At 50.8% G+C, this 17,140-nt stretch overlaps 1 protein-coding gene across 2 annotated transcripts in view; it reads right to left on the minus strand.

The window, feature by feature from the left end:
• The window catches only part of RHBDF1 (rhomboid 5 homolog 1), a 36,972-nt gene extending 23,647 nt beyond the window's left edge, over nt 1-13,325 (minus strand). For both annotated transcript variants that reach the window (XM_058035676.1, XM_058035675.1), the window contains exon 1: nt 13,255-13,325. The gene's annotated coding sequence lies outside the window, so the exon portion shown is untranslated. The remainder of the gene's footprint in view (nt 1-13,254) is intronic.
• Nucleotides 13,326-17,140: the final 3,815 nt, after the last annotated feature.

Raw genomic sequence — 17,140 nt, forward strand, 5'->3', positions numbered from 1 at the left:
AGGGGACAAAAATAATCAAGTGCCCCAGCCTCTTCACCACAGTGGACAGATGGAATAAGCAACCAGTTAAATCAGCAGGCACACATGCTTTGACAGGGAGTAGGAGAAAAACTCTGTTGGAATTAAAACTTAGCGCTCTTACATTGTTAACACAGCCCATTTATTTTAAATGCAGAGTGAGTTTAACACGTAAGGATTCTTCCTTGAGAGAGGCCAAGTCCTAGGCCAGGACCAGAGGGATCTCCACCCTCTGAGACATTTGGCATGCAACAAAACAAGGCCCTGAGCTGCCTGAATTATTCCAGCCTTGCAGTGGCTGAGCCAGTCAACCTGCACGGGTCCCTCCCAGCCTAAATTAGGCACTGGTTCTGTGAAACGTGCACTGCCTTGCAGGGCACTGCCACCACCTTCCCGCAGCTCTGCAGAGGGAACTGCACACACCACTGCAAAAGGTACAGGGCAGGGGGGCAGGCAGGGGGGAAATAGGTCAACAAATGGGAGTGGGGGATGATCTGGATGGGGTTAGGAGAGAATCTCATCTAAAAGGAGCTGAAGGCCAGCTGCTGGTTCAGTCGCGGGGCTGGGCCGGCTGCCAGGAGCGCTGTGCTCAGCTGAGCCAGAACGACAGAAAGGGAGGACTCAGCTGTAGGTGGATGAAGGTTGGGTTTCAGCAAATACCACAGGCCCCCAAAAGTCTGGGAATTCATGATCTAGCCTGTACAGACATGCCCTTCATACATGCACCACAGCCCTGTTGCACAGATGCAGCGCTGTGCATGAGAGGGACACAAATCCTTCCTTCCCTCCCTGCCGAGCTGCAGGGGTGGCTAAATACAACTGTTCAACTTCCTGCAAGATAAGGACAGTGAGAGTATTAGGGGAACTCCTGCCTGTGCTTGGTATGAGTAAATCTGCCATGAGACACAATTTACTGAAAGGTCTTGCAAATTTGTCTTCATAGTGAGGTCAGACAGCAAAGCAGATTTCTCATACCTGAAATATTCCAGCAAAGAGCCTCAGCATTTACCTCTGAGGATCACAAACACCACATGTCCTCAAGGTGTCCTAATCAGAGACCAGCCAAGAGAGACAGAGCCACCACACTGGCATGACCAAACACAATCTATTTCACACAACTCAAGAGCCTCCTTCCTGTGCCTTCAAGGGCAAACTCAGAGCCTCCAAAGTAGCAACTCTGCTTTTTCCAGCATCTCACCACTGAGCCAACATCACTCAACATCCTTCCTGTCTACCTACAGAGCAGCCTTTGTGAGCAGGAGCTCTGGGTGTAAAGAATACAAATGTGTAGGATTTGCAGCTCTATCAATCAGTGAGGCCAGGCCAGGAAGGCAGAGGATGAATCACGCCCGTATTGCCCGAAAGTTGCTGCAATAACATGAAACCCTGTGAAAGACTTCTGATTAAATCTGGTTTGAGTTTCCCCTCCTAAATTGCCACAGGCCACAGACAGTGATGTCCATGTATCTTCACTGGCTTCCCTGCCATCCTTGCAGACTTGTACACACCTGCCAACGAGGACAAACACACACAAGGGTAAAGCCTGTGGCCTTGTAATTACCCCCAAAGTTGACTTAACTTTGTATTTTAGGCAAGGTGAAGACGTCAATATGAAATTCACATTCTGACAGAGCAATGGATTGCTCTGCTTTCTCCTCGCTTCAGCAGTTAAAGAGTTCTTTAAGTAGCAAAGCATAAAAATGCATATATAATAACTCTCTAAATGCACTCAGTATTTAAACCTCAGATAAATTTCCAGGGTGGCTGCAAACCAGAGTATGTAGGAGCAAATCCCTCTACCAGTTCAACCTTCTTTACTCACTATCAGGTTCATTTCCCACTAAAAGAGTGCAGTGAAGGCAGAGCTGTTCAGCATTCCCAACTCCCTGCATGCATTTGGAGTGGCCAAAAATAAACCCTACAAACACCCAAGACTGCATCAGGCCCTGCCAGGGCAAGCACTGTGAATTCTGTGTGAATAATCAGCCACAGCACAGGTCAGGCAGCTGCCTCTGCCCCAGGCACAAAAAGGCCTGGGGTATGGTCATGGGAGACAGGTCTCCAGAGGATGACAGGGAGCCTGATGTGGATCCAGCTGAATAAATGGATATACAGACCAGAGGAGCATCAGGGCATAGCTGTGTGCACAGATGTACAGCAGCATGGTCCAACAGCCCTTGCATGGCAGGTAGCAACCATGACCACACCTGGCCCTCACTCAAAGTGCTGCTAATTTGTGCCTCAGCACTGCAGTGAAAGCACTTGCTGAGTTTCACACTGACCCCTTGGTTATTTTAGGGGTCAGTGTTTCAGGGTCCAGTGTCCATGCATTTCATCAGGCCAGTGGGCTTTGTTTCAAAGCTGACTGCATCGATGCATATTTTGTTTGAATGGTCCCATACCATCAATCTCAATTTCTCAGTACTCTCAAGAGACCACCAAGAGCAGCAGGATGGGAACACGCAGAGCACAGGGAACACACAGACCCATGCAGGGTCAGCTCAGGGTCCCTCTAAAGCCAGTGTCTCATTTCCAGCTGGGCATGCCTGGCACAGGGTAGGAGTACAGGATCGCTCAGCAGTCCTTTCTCCCATGGCACATGCTGTGAATAACTCACAGGCTTCTTGTGCCAGAAATCTTTGCACATAACAGTTCTGTATCCATCTCTACATCCATCCAGTGGTTATTATTCCAGAATTTATCCAGATCATTCTTTAATCCAAGCAAACTTCTAGTGTTCATAACTGCACATGACAAAGCTCCAGAGCTGAAACACATGCTGTGTGACTCCAGCTCATCTGCAAACCTGCCATCCCTGGCTCCACTTGCTGCTCTAGTTCTTGGACTAGGAGAATGATCAGCTTCTCCCTATCCTCCTTCTCCATACAAGTCCTGACCCTACAGATCTTTTCCATGTCTTCCTACCATTCCCTCTTCCCACATGCACATCCAGAAGCTCAGTCCTCACACAGGGGCTGTTTCAGACCTCTTGCACTTCCTTAGTTTGGACTTTGTTCCACCAGCATCACAAAACTCAGGAATATGCAAATATAAGGCTGATTGAGGTATTTGCAAATCCAGCTTCTTCTAACTGATCAGCTGGTAGCAACATAAAAATTACTAATAATGTCCACTTCAATTAAAATAAACAAACAAAACAAAAAACATATCAATGGCAGATAGTCTGGGAAATTCACCTTCAAAAGGTCTGTGCCAAAGCAAGGTCACAGAAGCAGAATGAAAGGCAAATCCACTGTGCTGTGGGTCAGGCTAAGAAAGGGGAGAGCACATTAAATACCAAAGTTGGCACATGATCAAGGAAAGCTGCTTAGTGAAATCTACTGACCCAAAGAGCAAAGGAAAAGCTTTGCCCAGAAGCCTGAGCATGTTCCTAAAACTGACAGGCATCCTAAACACATTTAGAAGCTTGCACAGTCATTTCAAAGAAAGACCATCCTTCCATTTAAAAAGACAACTGAAGCTATTCTCATGTTGATTTCTTTACTTCCAAAATTTCCATTTTACCAGCATTCCCATTTAAAATAATGCTGGCTTTTCCCCCCCCAAGAAACATTCCAAAGAAAAACCAAACCAAAACAAAACCCCAACTTAATTCAACACGACACAAACAAACAGCATCTGTTTTTTCCAACAGCACTGCTCCTCTCCAGCACAGTGTGTGCATGTTCCTCCAGACACCCCCAGGAGTAACACACACAGGGGTTATTCCACTGCAATCTGAGCACCATGCTCACACTCCAGCTGTTTCTCTCCATTTTTCAAACCCCATCACTGCAACAATCTTATTTACAGTGCCTGCTACACAAAGTCCCAGGCAAGCTCCATGTACCTGAAGGGGTCTGGCTGAGGCACAGGAATCCAGCAAAGAAAGCAGGATCCTCAAAGTGCCCTCCAGACAGGAGGAGACAGCTCCTGGCTGTGCCTCTCTCCAGGATGATTGCTGCTGGCACAGCAGGGAAAAGGCAGGAAGTCCAAAGAGAAGAGGAGCAATGGGTTTTTAGGCTGCCAATAAAACCATCTAGCATGGATCAGACCCAAGGAGCTCCAAACAATATCCCAAACACCAGGCATGAGCCAGCCCTTTGAAACAGGCCAGATGGAGGGGCTGAGGGCAGGCAGGGACAGGGAAGGTGGGACAGGCCACTCCTGGGGAAAGCTGCTAAAGGCTCAGCAACACTCAGGCTTTGGCTGAGCCCACCACCACTGCCCACCCTAAGAAAATACCTGAAAAATTAAACAAAGCCATCAGCACTGCCCAGGGCCCTCTCCTGCTTTCCCAAGGTTGGCTGGGGAGCTGGGCAATGCTGGGAGGCTCTGCAGGAGCTGGGTCTGAGCAGTCCAAGCAGCTCTGAGAGCTGTGCAGACACAGTGCCCTGTGAGCCCTGCCCTGCAGGGAGCTGGCAGCACTGCCATGCCCACACACACCCCACTGTCCCTCTCACTGCTCCCTGCCATGCACGAGCTCTGCTGGAGGCTGATGCCACTTCCAAGAGCCTGCACCAAATCACACAGGCAGCAATTCCTCAGAGCTCTGCTCGTGAGCAAACCCATCTGCCAGCTAGCTGCTGCCCAGGGAGCAGGCTTGCCTTGCTCCACAAGGTGTTTTACCAGCACAAATTAACCCTAGTAAATTATTTCCTGTTGATCTGGCAGCCTGAAGAGTGTTAGATAATTTCAGATAAGCCCTGTGCAACCCAGAGAGGAAGGGTAGGACCAACCTCTTCAGCGATGGCTCAGCATGACAACAGCTCAGGTGAGGCATCAAATACAGCCCTGAGCTGTCATCCCCTGCCTGTGTGAAACTGTCCTGCTCCATCCCCACTGGGGATCTCACCGTGAGCCACTGAATTGAATGAGCTGAGAAATACCAGCTGACACTGCCTGGTTTGGAAGAGGCCAGGCAGAGCCCTAGACAGGAAATGGGAAGCTACACTGGGTTGGTATTTCAGGCAAAGCCTTGTAGAGGGATGGTGTTCAAAGAGGCACAGCAGGAGTGCAAAGCTTCAGAAGCTTCAGCTGGGACTCACTGAACTTGGAAAAGGGTCAGCTGCATACAGAGACAGAGGGCTTTAAGCACAGGTAATGAAAATATCCACCAGTGAAGATTGAATGTACGTGAGCCAATCCCATGATCGAGAAAGGAGATCTGATATCCCTTTGAGCAACTGAATTTCTTGATTTTCAGAAAAACATGAAGGTTATGATGGAAATCAAACAAAATTTAGTTCCTACTTGAACACCAGCATTAAAAGCTTTCAAAGCAGATTCACCTGGGACCTGAAGATGTGTTGCCCTCATATAGCAGAGAGAGGAAAAACAGGAAGCTCAAAAACCTCTTCTGATTTCTGATAGTCCCCAGATCTGTAGTTGAGCTCCTTCAAACACAGGTTAAAAGATGACCCCCAACTGCAACATGCAAACACTCACAAGCAACAGACTGATCTTCAAGGTCCTTTTGTTGCAGCAGACAAAGTGCAAAATAGAAACAAGAATTTGGAAACCAATGCTCAAAATTCAAGCTAAAAAGATGTCTTAAACACTTGAAAGATATGCAAGCCAACAGAAGGAGCAGTGACCCAGCCCTGTGTGCTGCCCTCCTCCTCCTGCTGGCACCAGCATCCCCACAGCTGTTGGGTGATCCACACTGGGAACTGACCCACATGAGCTCAGCAGAGAAAATGGCTCCTTCCAGCCCCAGCTCCTTCCCACACGGCTCCACAAACACTGGTGCCAGCAGAAGGAAAGGAGAAGGCACAGGAACAAACAGAGCAGCTGGAGCCAGATGATTGGACTGCTTCTCAAGGCAAAACAGTTTGAAGTGATTGTTGAAAACATGGCCAAAACTCAGATTTGTAGCACTGTGGGAAGCCAACAATTATCCCAGGGAGGTGGTGGGTTCAGCATCTCTAATCTTCTGAGAAGCACCCTCAAGTGCAGGTGTTGAGTGCAACAGCAATAAAACACTGCTGTACCACCAGAGGCAGAGGGAATTTTTTTGGTGGGGTCATTAGATGGGAAAACACCCAAACCATCCACAGATTGCTCCAGTGCTGACAGCCCAGCCTCACACCAGGGCAGCTTCCACAGAGGGAAGAGCTTCACCTGCTCACCCCTGGCCTGCAGCACCCACAAGGAAGCAGGTGAGGGGAGCCAAGCAGAGCAGGATGGCAGAGGAGCCTCTTCCATGAGTCCCCCTGCTCACCCCTGGCCTGCAGCACCCACAAGGAAGGAGGTGAGGGGAGCCAAGCAGAGCAGGCTGAGCAGAGGGGTCTTTTTCCATGAGTTCCCCTGCTCACCCATGGCCTGCAGCACCCCAAGGAAGGAGGTGAAGGGAGCAAAGCAGAGCAGGATGGCAGAGGAGCCTTTTCCATGAGTTCCCCTGCTCACCCATGGCCTGCAGCACCCACAAGGAAGGAGGTGAGGGGAGCCAAGCAGAGAAGGATGGCAGAGGAGCCTTCTCCATGTCCTCAGCACGTGTGGCCCAGATGACAGCGGCAGGTCTGCAGCACCAGCCAAGCACACCCAGGGCCCACACAGGGCACGGGCAATGAGGGATCTCCAACTCCACCTTCCAGAGCAAATCCAGCCCAGAGCCATCCACAACCTACTGAGATACCAGCAAGGGCAACAGCCTGCACACAAACCAACACACAACAAGGGGGGAGCAGTGGAAAACCTTCTGGAGCACTTTGGCTCTCACCCTGTTTATGTTTCTCCGTGACACACCCTGTGGCTTTGCCACCACATCCAACAGCCACATTTCCAGCAGCCACATCCTAAAAGTCTGGTCACAGCCTGGCACTTACAAGCTCCACCAGGGCACAGCATGATGAGATACCTGCCAACAGCTGCAGTGATGGCACACCAAGCTCTGAGCAGCGTTCCCATTCCTCAGGGAAGCCAGCAGAGCTCTGCCTGGTCCTCCACAGCAGCTGTTTCCACCAAGAGATCCATTACCAGCTACCAGGGGAAGGATCATCTGTGCCAGCCTTGCTCCTGCACCCTGGCTGAAGGCAACCACAGCTGCCTGATGGTTCAGTGCTGCCTGGGCTGAGCCAGCAGAGCCCTTTGGGTCCCCAGCAGCCTCTAAGCACAGTTGTCACAATGCTCTGCACCTTCTTCAGGAAAGGGTGATCACAGACACTATTGCAGTGCACATTTAACTCATTTAAACAATTCCATGGGACTTCAGAGGACTCTGTTCCAGATTTATTCCCATTACTAGTGAAGCAGATGCCTGGTTAAGTACCATGGGCACAGTCACTGCCTCAATTATACAGCAAGGTGAGAGTCACAAAAAGGCTTTTGTCAGTGCAGCCATGACCCCACACTAGGAAACAAAAGACAAACCCAACAAAGGTTTTATTTTCATTGAAATTTTGCATTTTGAAGGGTTTTTTTCTACCAGCTCTCATACTCATCACAAGTACTATAAGGGTTCAGGACACAAGGCAAGCTGGGACGACACTCAGGACAGAAGTAAACACTGGCTCTGGCTGATTTTGGAACAGCTGTCTGTGCACCCAGCTCAAGAGCCATTTTCTTGGTAATGTGTCTTAGTGATTACAACATTGTTCATTTAGAAATTCAATATCAATAAACAATTGATGGAAAAGCAACTCCCCTAAAAAGATGACAATAAGCCAAACCAACAATTATGTTAGAGCAAAAGCCACTCAACCTCTACAGCAAAGACTCTGGATACTAAAAGCAGCTAAGAATCACTGTTTGTTGTGCTAAATAAAAATGTTTCAATGGCAAAAGAAATCAAAACTGCCACAAATGACAACATTTCCTATGGAAAGTTACATAAAACCACTCTGAATAGCAACCTAAAAAAAAAATCTTAGAGGAAATAACAATAACAAATGCTGGAGCCACCAGAAGACAGACTTTATATTCAGGAAGGATGGAAGCCACAGAGCCACTCAGAACAACTTTCTTGGAGTGTTCCTTTGAAACTCAGAGCATCCTCACTCCTCATCACGCACCTGGCTTTCTCCAGCACCACCACAGTTCTGCACACCTGGGCACAAGGGAGAGAATAAAAAATGCCCACAGCAGCCAAGGCCTGGGGGAGATCCTTCAAAGGATCAATTAAACAGCCAAGAATTCAGAGCAGAGCTGGTTTGGCTGCTGTCCCTCACCATTAGGGGATGCAGTCAAGGACAGGAGAGCCACTCTGGTGCTCTGAATTCCCCTCTGGCTCTGCTTGATGGCCAGGCACACACACACACCATCTCCTGCTGTGTCCAACTGGAAATAGCTGCAGGAAGAGCTTGTCTTGCTCTGCAGGTGTGTGCACACCTCTGCACGTTCATCATGTGCCCAGTGCAACAACTCATTCATAATGCAAATAGAAGTAATCAGAATTCTAGCTTGGTTTAGCAAAAAAAAAAAAAAAATTAAAATTCTAAGTGAACCACACTTCTTCAGGCTGAGTGAATGGCACATCCTTACTCACTGTACTCCCTGAAATTATAGTCCCAGAACAGCCAAGGAAAAGGAAGGTACACTCACACTTTTTGGCAAAACAACTCCCAGTTTTCTACAGTTCACTTTAGGGCTCTGAATTTAAGCAACAGAGTAACAAATCTCCCATGTGCGTACTGCTACAGGGCAGTGACTCCTGAAATACAGAAGCTGCATTTGTCTGAGCCCTCCAGATTTTAAAATCCAAGCAGCTCTAACTTCCACTGAGCCAAAGCCAAGGAAGTGCCAGACCTGGAGGACTGTAAGTGCAGCGTCCTGTGCAGTTTCAGCATGACCTCATAGGGATTGTTCCTTTTTAAAGGAAAGCAAACCTTCAAAGCAGGGATTGCTGCTGACCAGCAGAGCAAGGGGCTGGCTCTGAGCACAGTGGAAACAGGAAGGGGAGGAGGTGGCAAAGGTAAGCTTTCCAGAAAAGGCAAGATCAGGCATGGCTTGCTATCTCTTCTCCCCCTGGGAAGGCTCTGCTGTGCCAGGGAAGTATTGTGCAATGATACCTCAGACTTCACTGAGAAGAAATTACATTTCCTTTAACAAACACTGTGCTTTGGAGATGCTCTGATTACTAAAGCAAGGTCTGTTTGTTGCTGAAGGCCCCAGAATTCAGGAACATATCCGCTGCTAGGTCTGCATCACCGCACTTCCAACATTTCTCTGGTAGGCAAAAAGGAACTGTAATTACATTTGAAATAAATTGTTTACCTAGATAGTTGAAGAGTGCATCCAAAGGAAATTACAGCAAAAACAAGCCCTATGTCAATGTGACATTTGCTGTCTGTGCAGCAAGTAGAGCACACAAGCAATGAAACGTGCACTCTTACAGCTTTAGGAGATTGGACCACTAAGATGAATGTGAAGAATAAGCTCTCTGTCTTCACCCAGTGGGAAACAGACACTGTTACTCAGAAGGATTTGACCATAGTTTGGATGATTTGGTCAAAAACTCAGCTGCTGATTTGCTCTTTGTTGCATCATCCCAACACACATTAAAAAAAAAAAAAACCAAAACCACCTCCTCATTCCTACAGCAGCATGAACTGAAACAAAGATGAGAGGTGCGAGCTGAAGCTTCAACTGCTCCTGGACAGCAACAAGGTGGGTAGGACCAAAAAAAGGAGCAAACAGTCAGAAGTTCGACTACCAAGGAAATGACAATGGGCAATCAGCACAGACGCATTTCCACTTCTCCCTGTGGAAACCTCACCCCCAGGGGCACAGACATTCTGCCTGGGAAAACAGAGAGGCTGGCAGGCAAGCCCTGCCCAGCTCAGGCTGCACTGAGGGAGGCTCTCCACACTCCATGCAAGCAGGCCGGCATGGTCTGAGCACACACCACACACCAAATTAGCCTGGGGTTCTTCGAGGACATGGAAACAGAGCTGCCAGCATGACCATGGGAAATGCTGCCAAACAGATCCATTTCCTTCCAAGGTTAAATCTGCCTATTGCCAGCCTAATCTCTGGGGACTAAGAGCTGCAGGGTTAATCCTGTCCCTTTTAAATGTGATTCTCTTAGAGGGGAGTTATTGAGCACTAGCAGAGTAAGCAACCTGGTGCCCATTCAGGTCTGCTAGTTCTGAACGAGGCAAAAAATAAACAAACAAAAAGAAAACAAAACAAAAGAACCAACCACAAGGCTAAAAATGAAGCCTACCACCAGGGAGAGAACTACCTGCACAACCCTGGACACCAGAGCTTCCCCTGCTCTGTAGAAAGAAACCATCTCCATCCTACCTTCCAGCAGCACTGGGATGTTTTACCCACAACCCAGACACAAATCCCATTAAATTCAGGCTGCAGCACCCACAGCACACACTGAGATGTTTTCACACAGCTCCCTGAGCAGGCAGGCAACACATGCATTCCATGGGTTCCTTAAAACTCCAACATGTACATACCCAGCAGCTGGGAGTCAACCTCACAGCAACTGTGTGAGATCTGCACAGTTCATGTTTCCTTTCCTTCCAACTAGATGATGATAAATGTTAGACTTGGAGTCCAGCACCTCTTCAACTGAAAAGAAAGGAAACTAATCCACTTCTGAGCTCAGGGAAAATGTTAAGGAAGGAATCCATCCTTGAGTTTTAAGTATTTCTACTGAAATGTGTCACATACAGGAGACAGGCTGGTGGCTGCAGGAACAGCAATTAACAGAGGTGTCATGTCAGGCCACAATTAATGCTGGAAACTCTGAGAAAGATGCATGGTCTCCACGGGATGCCAAGGCCTCCAGAGATAGCTATGGAAGAAAGGCAACAACCACAAGGAAAGAATCTTATCAAAAGACCAGTCTGCTGGATAAAAGCTGTAGAGTGACAGATAAAGAAATGTCAGGATCTTCAGCTCACAGCCAGTCCTGCTTGGCAGGCACATCCCCAGCAACACAAGGCTCACACAACACAGGCTCTGCTCAACTCCTTGCTGGACACACTGAATGGAAGAGGAGAACAAGCTGGTAATCCTGGCCATGTTGCCCATCTCAGGCCTTCAGCACTAACCAGGCTGTGTTTGCACTGCAGACAGATCCAACACACTGAAGAGAATCAAACTTTTACTAATTATATCCGAGCATGAGGGCTCTGTGCCCAGAATAAACTGCCCTATCATGCCACACCAGGCAGACCCTGCCTCTCTCAAGGGAACATGTTGGGACTTGCTGGCTGCTTTCCGGGGCTGGATTCCAGAGGAACAGGACTGATGACCCCAAAAGGAATTCCTATTCCTGCCCGGCGACCTCGCGAGGCTGCAGCCCCGTCGCGGTCCCTGCCACGAAAGCGAAACGAGCTGTCTGCCAAGGCCAGTGACGAGGTGCTGGCCCTCTCTGAGGGACATAATTCCTGCCTGAGGTGACACATCGGGGCCACACGGTCTCAGTACCAAGACACAGAGAGGACAAGCTCGTTGGAGAAGAGGTTTCTGCTGTGCTTGCAGGCCAGCAGCACTCGGCACATTCAAAGCTCATCCCCCTGGCTGAAGCCTACCCAGCACACAGCAAGACATTCCCGAGAGCAGGGCCAACCCATGGCTTTCCCCAGAACCTGAAAAGCCAGTTTGTAGGCAGATCTCTTGCAAGTGGATTGCTTAAAAAAAAAAAAAAAAAAAAGGCCTGTCATGGGAAGTCCCAGAGCAGAACTAGTTTTGTGGGAGTTGCTTTTACGCTGCACAGCATCAACCTCCTTTCATGGGAACACACAGAAGCAGGAACAGCACGGACACACGTCCACATGCCAGAGCTGCTGCCTTCCTGGGGGCTCAGGACAAATGAGCACAGGGGCCAGGAAAAAAGCTGGGGACCTATTCCAAATGCACAGCACCTCCTGGAAAGCTGGCAGTATCCCAGCTCAGAAATGGCACAGGCTCCCAAGAGCCTGCACACACAGGGCAGACCTGGGCTAAGCAGCAGCAGCCATGAGGATTTAAGGACATGAGGGATGCAGTAGGAAGGAGAGATGATAGCTGTTATTAGAGCAACTGAGGGTTAATAAAAAGGCAGACAAGCCCTTTCATAAAGTCCATTTAACAATCAAAGCTTAAAGGAAGTATCTACAGTTCACCTCTTTCTTCCAACTATATCAACCAATCTAACACGAGTCATCCCCTCCTCCTGCAAACCTGCATCACTGAGACAGAACAGCTGGAGAGCAACATCCTCCATACACTGGAGTGGAAATGCAATTCTTCCAAGGGTCTGCTCCCCAGCTTGTCCCAACTGGGCCATTTTTATCCCCGTGGTCACAGTTCATAGGCAGCTATTTGTCCTTGCTGTCCTATCAGCGTTACTGCAGTTAACACCCCGTGCTCCTTCCTTGTCCCATGCTTCATTCAGAAGCTTTGCTGCTTTGTCCTTTCCCGTTACGTGTGACTATTTTTTCCCTTTACTGCAGAATGCACTTTTCTTCCCAGAGGAAATTAGCAGGCATGGGGACAAAAACAGGAAGAAAGGAAACAACTTCCTGCTTGCTCCAAGACCCGGCTTGGAGACAGCTCTGACCGGCACCGTGCACCCCGCCACGAAGCCAACCTGCAAGAGAAGCAGCGGCCACAGAACCGAGCGGGGCACCAGGACGAGCACCAGACAAAACTCATCTGTGCTGCCACTCACCTCTCCTGAGTTACACTGGAGAAAAACACGGGGCAAAATGTACACATGGGGCACTTTGCACTGCAGGGATGTGTGTGGCAGGATGGGGCTGCTACAAAAGGACTTGGCACTGAGCTGCACCCTGAAAAAGCTTTGGCCGTGCTCGCGTCAGGCTGCCGTGATCCCCTTGCTTCGTGCCAGCAGCGCACAGTGTGAGAACTCAGTTCAGAGACTCGATCCGGCAGGCAAACTAACCTTAACATATATAAAGCCATATATTTTCCACCAGATCATCTCCCAAAGTCGCTGCCAAAGCGCGACTGGGTGCCAGCATCAGGGGAGGGACGGCCGGGAAAGCGTGGGGATGGGGTGGACTCGGATCAGCCGAAACAAGCCGCGAAGGCGCACCTCCACCTACAGCCGAAAGCACTGCGATCGCCAAGCTCCGACATCCACGCACGGGGCAGCACCTGCCCCGGCCCCGCTCTCCCCCCGCGGGCCGCTCCCCGCCCGGCGGTCCCGGTACCTCGGCGGGGCAGGAGCGGCCCCCGCGGGCTGCCCCTCCCGGGCTGCCCCTCCCGGGATGCCCCTCCCGGGCTGCCCCTCCCGGGCTGCCCCCCCCGTCCCCCCGGCCCCGCACTCACCGTGCAGGCGAGGGCGAAGCGCAGCGGCCGCTCGGCTCGAGCCGCCCCCCGGTGCGGCTTAAGGGACCGGCGCCGCCGAGCTCGGCCCGCCGAGGGCGCGGAGACTCCTCCCCCGTGCCAGGGGCCGGCCGGGCGGGCACGCCATTCACAGCCTCGGCATGCAAATGGGAGCCGGGAGCCGAGCGGCGCTGGGCGCTGAGAGTCCCGGCGGGGAGCTGCCAGCGCCCGGGGCCGCGGGACGCCGCATCCCGCCGCGCCGCCCTGACTCACGGGGTAGGAATGCGCCGCGCCGGGCGGAAGCCACCGGCCCGCCCGCGGCCCCCGCAGCCCCCGCCTTCCCCGCTGCCGCGGCGGTGGGCAGCGCCCTGTAGCCCCGCCGCTGCGCTGGGGCTGAGCGCCGGCTCCCGTCAGCATCGGCCCTGCGGGTGCTGGCATCGCTGCCGTGCCCGCGGGAGCTGCGGGGATTCCCGTGCCGGGAGTCCCCTTGGCTGGGCACCGCTGAGCTGCCAAGCACTGGCTCCGCTGCTCCACACGGGAGCCTTCCCGCTAAGCCTCCCGTCCACTGGGCTGTGATGCTCACGGTCCCTCACTCTTTCTGGCTGTTTCACTGTACTTTACCTTCTTCTCGCCCATTCTCCTACGCTTAGTGCCGTGTTTCCTACCGAGTCTTCACACCTCCTCTTCCAGCCATGTGGTTAGCGTGTCATCCCTCCTCTAAGCTGTTTCTTTCCTCCCAGTTTAAACATTTTTCCCTTCTGGAGGCCATCCTCCCACCTCGATTGCTCAGCCATCCTCTCCCTTGTCCTGGGACTGCTGCAGAAGATTTCTCCATCCATCCTCCAAGGAGCATCAGTCAGCATGAATTGCTCACGCAGAGCTTTGCTGGAGCTCCAGCGAGGCCTGCAGGGTGCACATCCCTCTTGAGCAGGTCCCCAACCCACAGCTCCAGATGCTTTCAATGTTAGTAATAACTGGGGGGGATGATGTTCCTTTCCCATCTCATTGCATCTTCCCCACGACCTGCGCGCTCCAGCCAAGCTGAGCTCATCGGTACCGCACCCAGCCCTGCGCGTGCCCACGGCAGCCACACGTCGAAGGCAGCCCCCAGAGAGCCCTGCTAACCATATCATGTCTCATTAGCTAATGAGCAAACCCAGAGCAGCCCCAGCTAGTCCTGGCTGAGGTGGAGAGCAAATAGCACGCAGAACCCTGACTGTCCGCAAAGCTTAACAGGCACAAATTATTTTCAGATGTTTCTACCACATAAACAAGGAAAAGAAGCATCCAGTAATGCACTCATAGGGCCCTTCAGCATCTCCCAGGAGGAACACTCTGGAGCTGGAGTAGGAATCTGACCCACCCCTGCTCGTTCTTTGCCTCCTGCCAATAGTATGTGCGTTTTGCAAGAAAAGCAAAGCTCTGTCACTGAAACGTGACTTCTTGCTCCTGTAGAAAACTCTTGCAGACAGTGCTGCTAACCCCATCCCACAAATTCCTGTTCCCCAGTGCTTCCCTACCCAGCTCCCAAACTTTTTTATCCAAGCTGGAGGAATCTGCAGAGCTGGATAAAATCTACCCTGTTGGTAAAGCATACACCTACATTGCTGCCATCCCCAGCCAGAGTGTTTCTCCTTCAGTGCACTGAGTGCTCCTAGCCTAAAACAGATGGAATAAGGTGATTTCAGGCCAGGTTCTGACTGCTCAAGCACGAGATGCTGAATGGCAGCAGTTCAGGGTTGAGCACCCACCATTCCTGGCCTGGAGCAGCTCATCTAGCCCAAAAACCTTGTTTGTTTTCTCTCTCTTCAGGGAATACTTCTATTTGAAATGTGGACCAGCTGAAGGAGGGCTCTTTCCTGCTGCTTGTTATGTTTAAGGTGAACATGTGATTACATGAATTTGTTTCATTCTTCTCTGCTGGAAACTGGAATTTCCTCCCTACTTGAAACCCATGAGAAACTGTGATCTTGCCACAAGACGTGGTTAAAGACCCAATGAAATAGATATCCATCAGCATGTGAATGCAGCACTTTCACTGCTGCAGCTTGCTAAAACTGCTTCAAGGCCTGATGAGCCACACACCTGCCTGCTTCCAGCCAGGCTCTGCTGGGTCTGCACCAGCCAGGAGTGCTGCACAATGGCCCTCAGGTGCTGGACAGAATTGTTCAACACCTCAACTCCTGCTGAATCCCCTCCTGCATGCACATTTCTATGCAACACTCCTTGGAGCATTGATCCTGTGTCATCAAGTGTTAAATTGTGGCTCCACTGAATGTGGATTATAATCCAAGCAGAGAACTGGTGGTGTTACAGCCTGTGTGCCTTGCCTGACAGTTCTGTGAGGAGAACAGGAGCACAGAGGTCTGTTTTTATCAGGATCACCAGTTCCCTGGACAGATGATTCTATTCCAACCTGCTTTGTTCAGTGTTTGGGCCAAGAAGGCATCCCAGTACCTGGCAAGCACAGCAGAGAGCGTCAGATTGCAGCCTTGACCAGTAAAAACAGAGTTCCCCTTGCCCTCTGGAAACACATGGGCTTTGCAGTGCCTCCTGTGCTGACATGAAGCAGCAGCACAGCCCTGGCAGCTGTCCTAGCAAACAGGGAAGAGGTCCAGAAAGGCCTGGGATTTCTTCTGGGGAGGATTAATAACACAGAAACCCAGGCAAAGTCCCACGGAGTTTCAAAGGCAGGTGGCCTGGCCGGGAGCCAGAGAGGGAACTGCCAGGAGGGAAAGGACGGGGATTCCCTTTGGGAAATGCCTTCCCAGGGTGGATGGCTGACCTGCAGCCCCTTGCTGGGGAGCAAACCAGGCTCCTGGTACCAACAGCAAATCAGCTTTTCACCCCCAGCTGCACTTGGGTGTGTGGGACCCTGTGGACAGGAAAAGTGGGGATGGCACAGCAGGATCTGTTCACCAGAGCTGTTACAGAAATATCTCCATATCTGCCCCTGTTCCTCACTAACCTGCAGCTCCTGGTGAGCAGCTGGCCCAGCTTTCTGCCCCAGGGAGGGCAGTGAGGGTGCTCTGAGCACCCAGCCTCAGCAGTGCCCTTCCTCACGCTTGGAGTCCCCCCAGAGTGGATGTCAAACTGGGAATGGTGCTGCTGACCTGCAAAAAAAAATATTGACATTTTTTGGAGCGCAAACCTTTCACTTCCCAAAAAAAAAAAAAACCCAAAGAACCAAACAACTTCTATTAACAAGCAGCTATGTCGCAACTTCCATTTCCTATAACCCACTCAATTTACATGAAGTTCAGAAACCTCAAACTGGGTGGAAGGTCTTTTGAAGCCTCAGGCACCCTCAGGCAGCAGCAGACAGTGCAGACATTATTGTGTGGGATCACACCTGTGGCAAGAGGGACACAGAGGTGACTTTGGCCTGGCAGTTCCATGCACCTGCTCAGGATGTGCCAGGGGCTGAGCTGGCAGCAGGCCTGCAGGGATTGGGGGTTTAAGCCCATGGAAGAGGTTCAAAAATAAAGCCAAGCCCCACCATCCTTGCCTGTAGGTTATTCAGCCCAAATCAGCACAGATAATTCCCTTCACAGACATCATCAATGAGTCCACCTGGGGCTGGGGAGCAGGAGACAAGCAGGGAGAGGAGCCAAAATGCTGATCTGGGAAGATGGTGGTGCCCCAGACCACTCACAGCCACAGGAGCTGCTGCCCAGCAGAGCACAAGGAAATCACATCAAAACTCAGGCCCTTCATTTTCTGCCCAGATTAATTGCAATTAATCATTCCTGGCTCTAGCCACAGGGAATGTGTGTGCTTGCAGGAGGAGGTGGAGGAGTGGAAATGAGATACAACTAGGATTTCATGGCTAGCCCATAAAGAAATATTTATTTTCAATTGTATTTTACCCAGAAAATCCACTCAGATC

The sequence above is a fragment of the Melospiza georgiana genome, chromosome 16 (genome assembly GCF_028018845.1).
Source record: "Melospiza georgiana isolate bMelGeo1 chromosome 16, bMelGeo1.pri, whole genome shotgun sequence".
Taxonomy (NCBI): domain Eukaryota; kingdom Metazoa; phylum Chordata; class Aves; order Passeriformes; family Passerellidae; genus Melospiza; species Melospiza georgiana.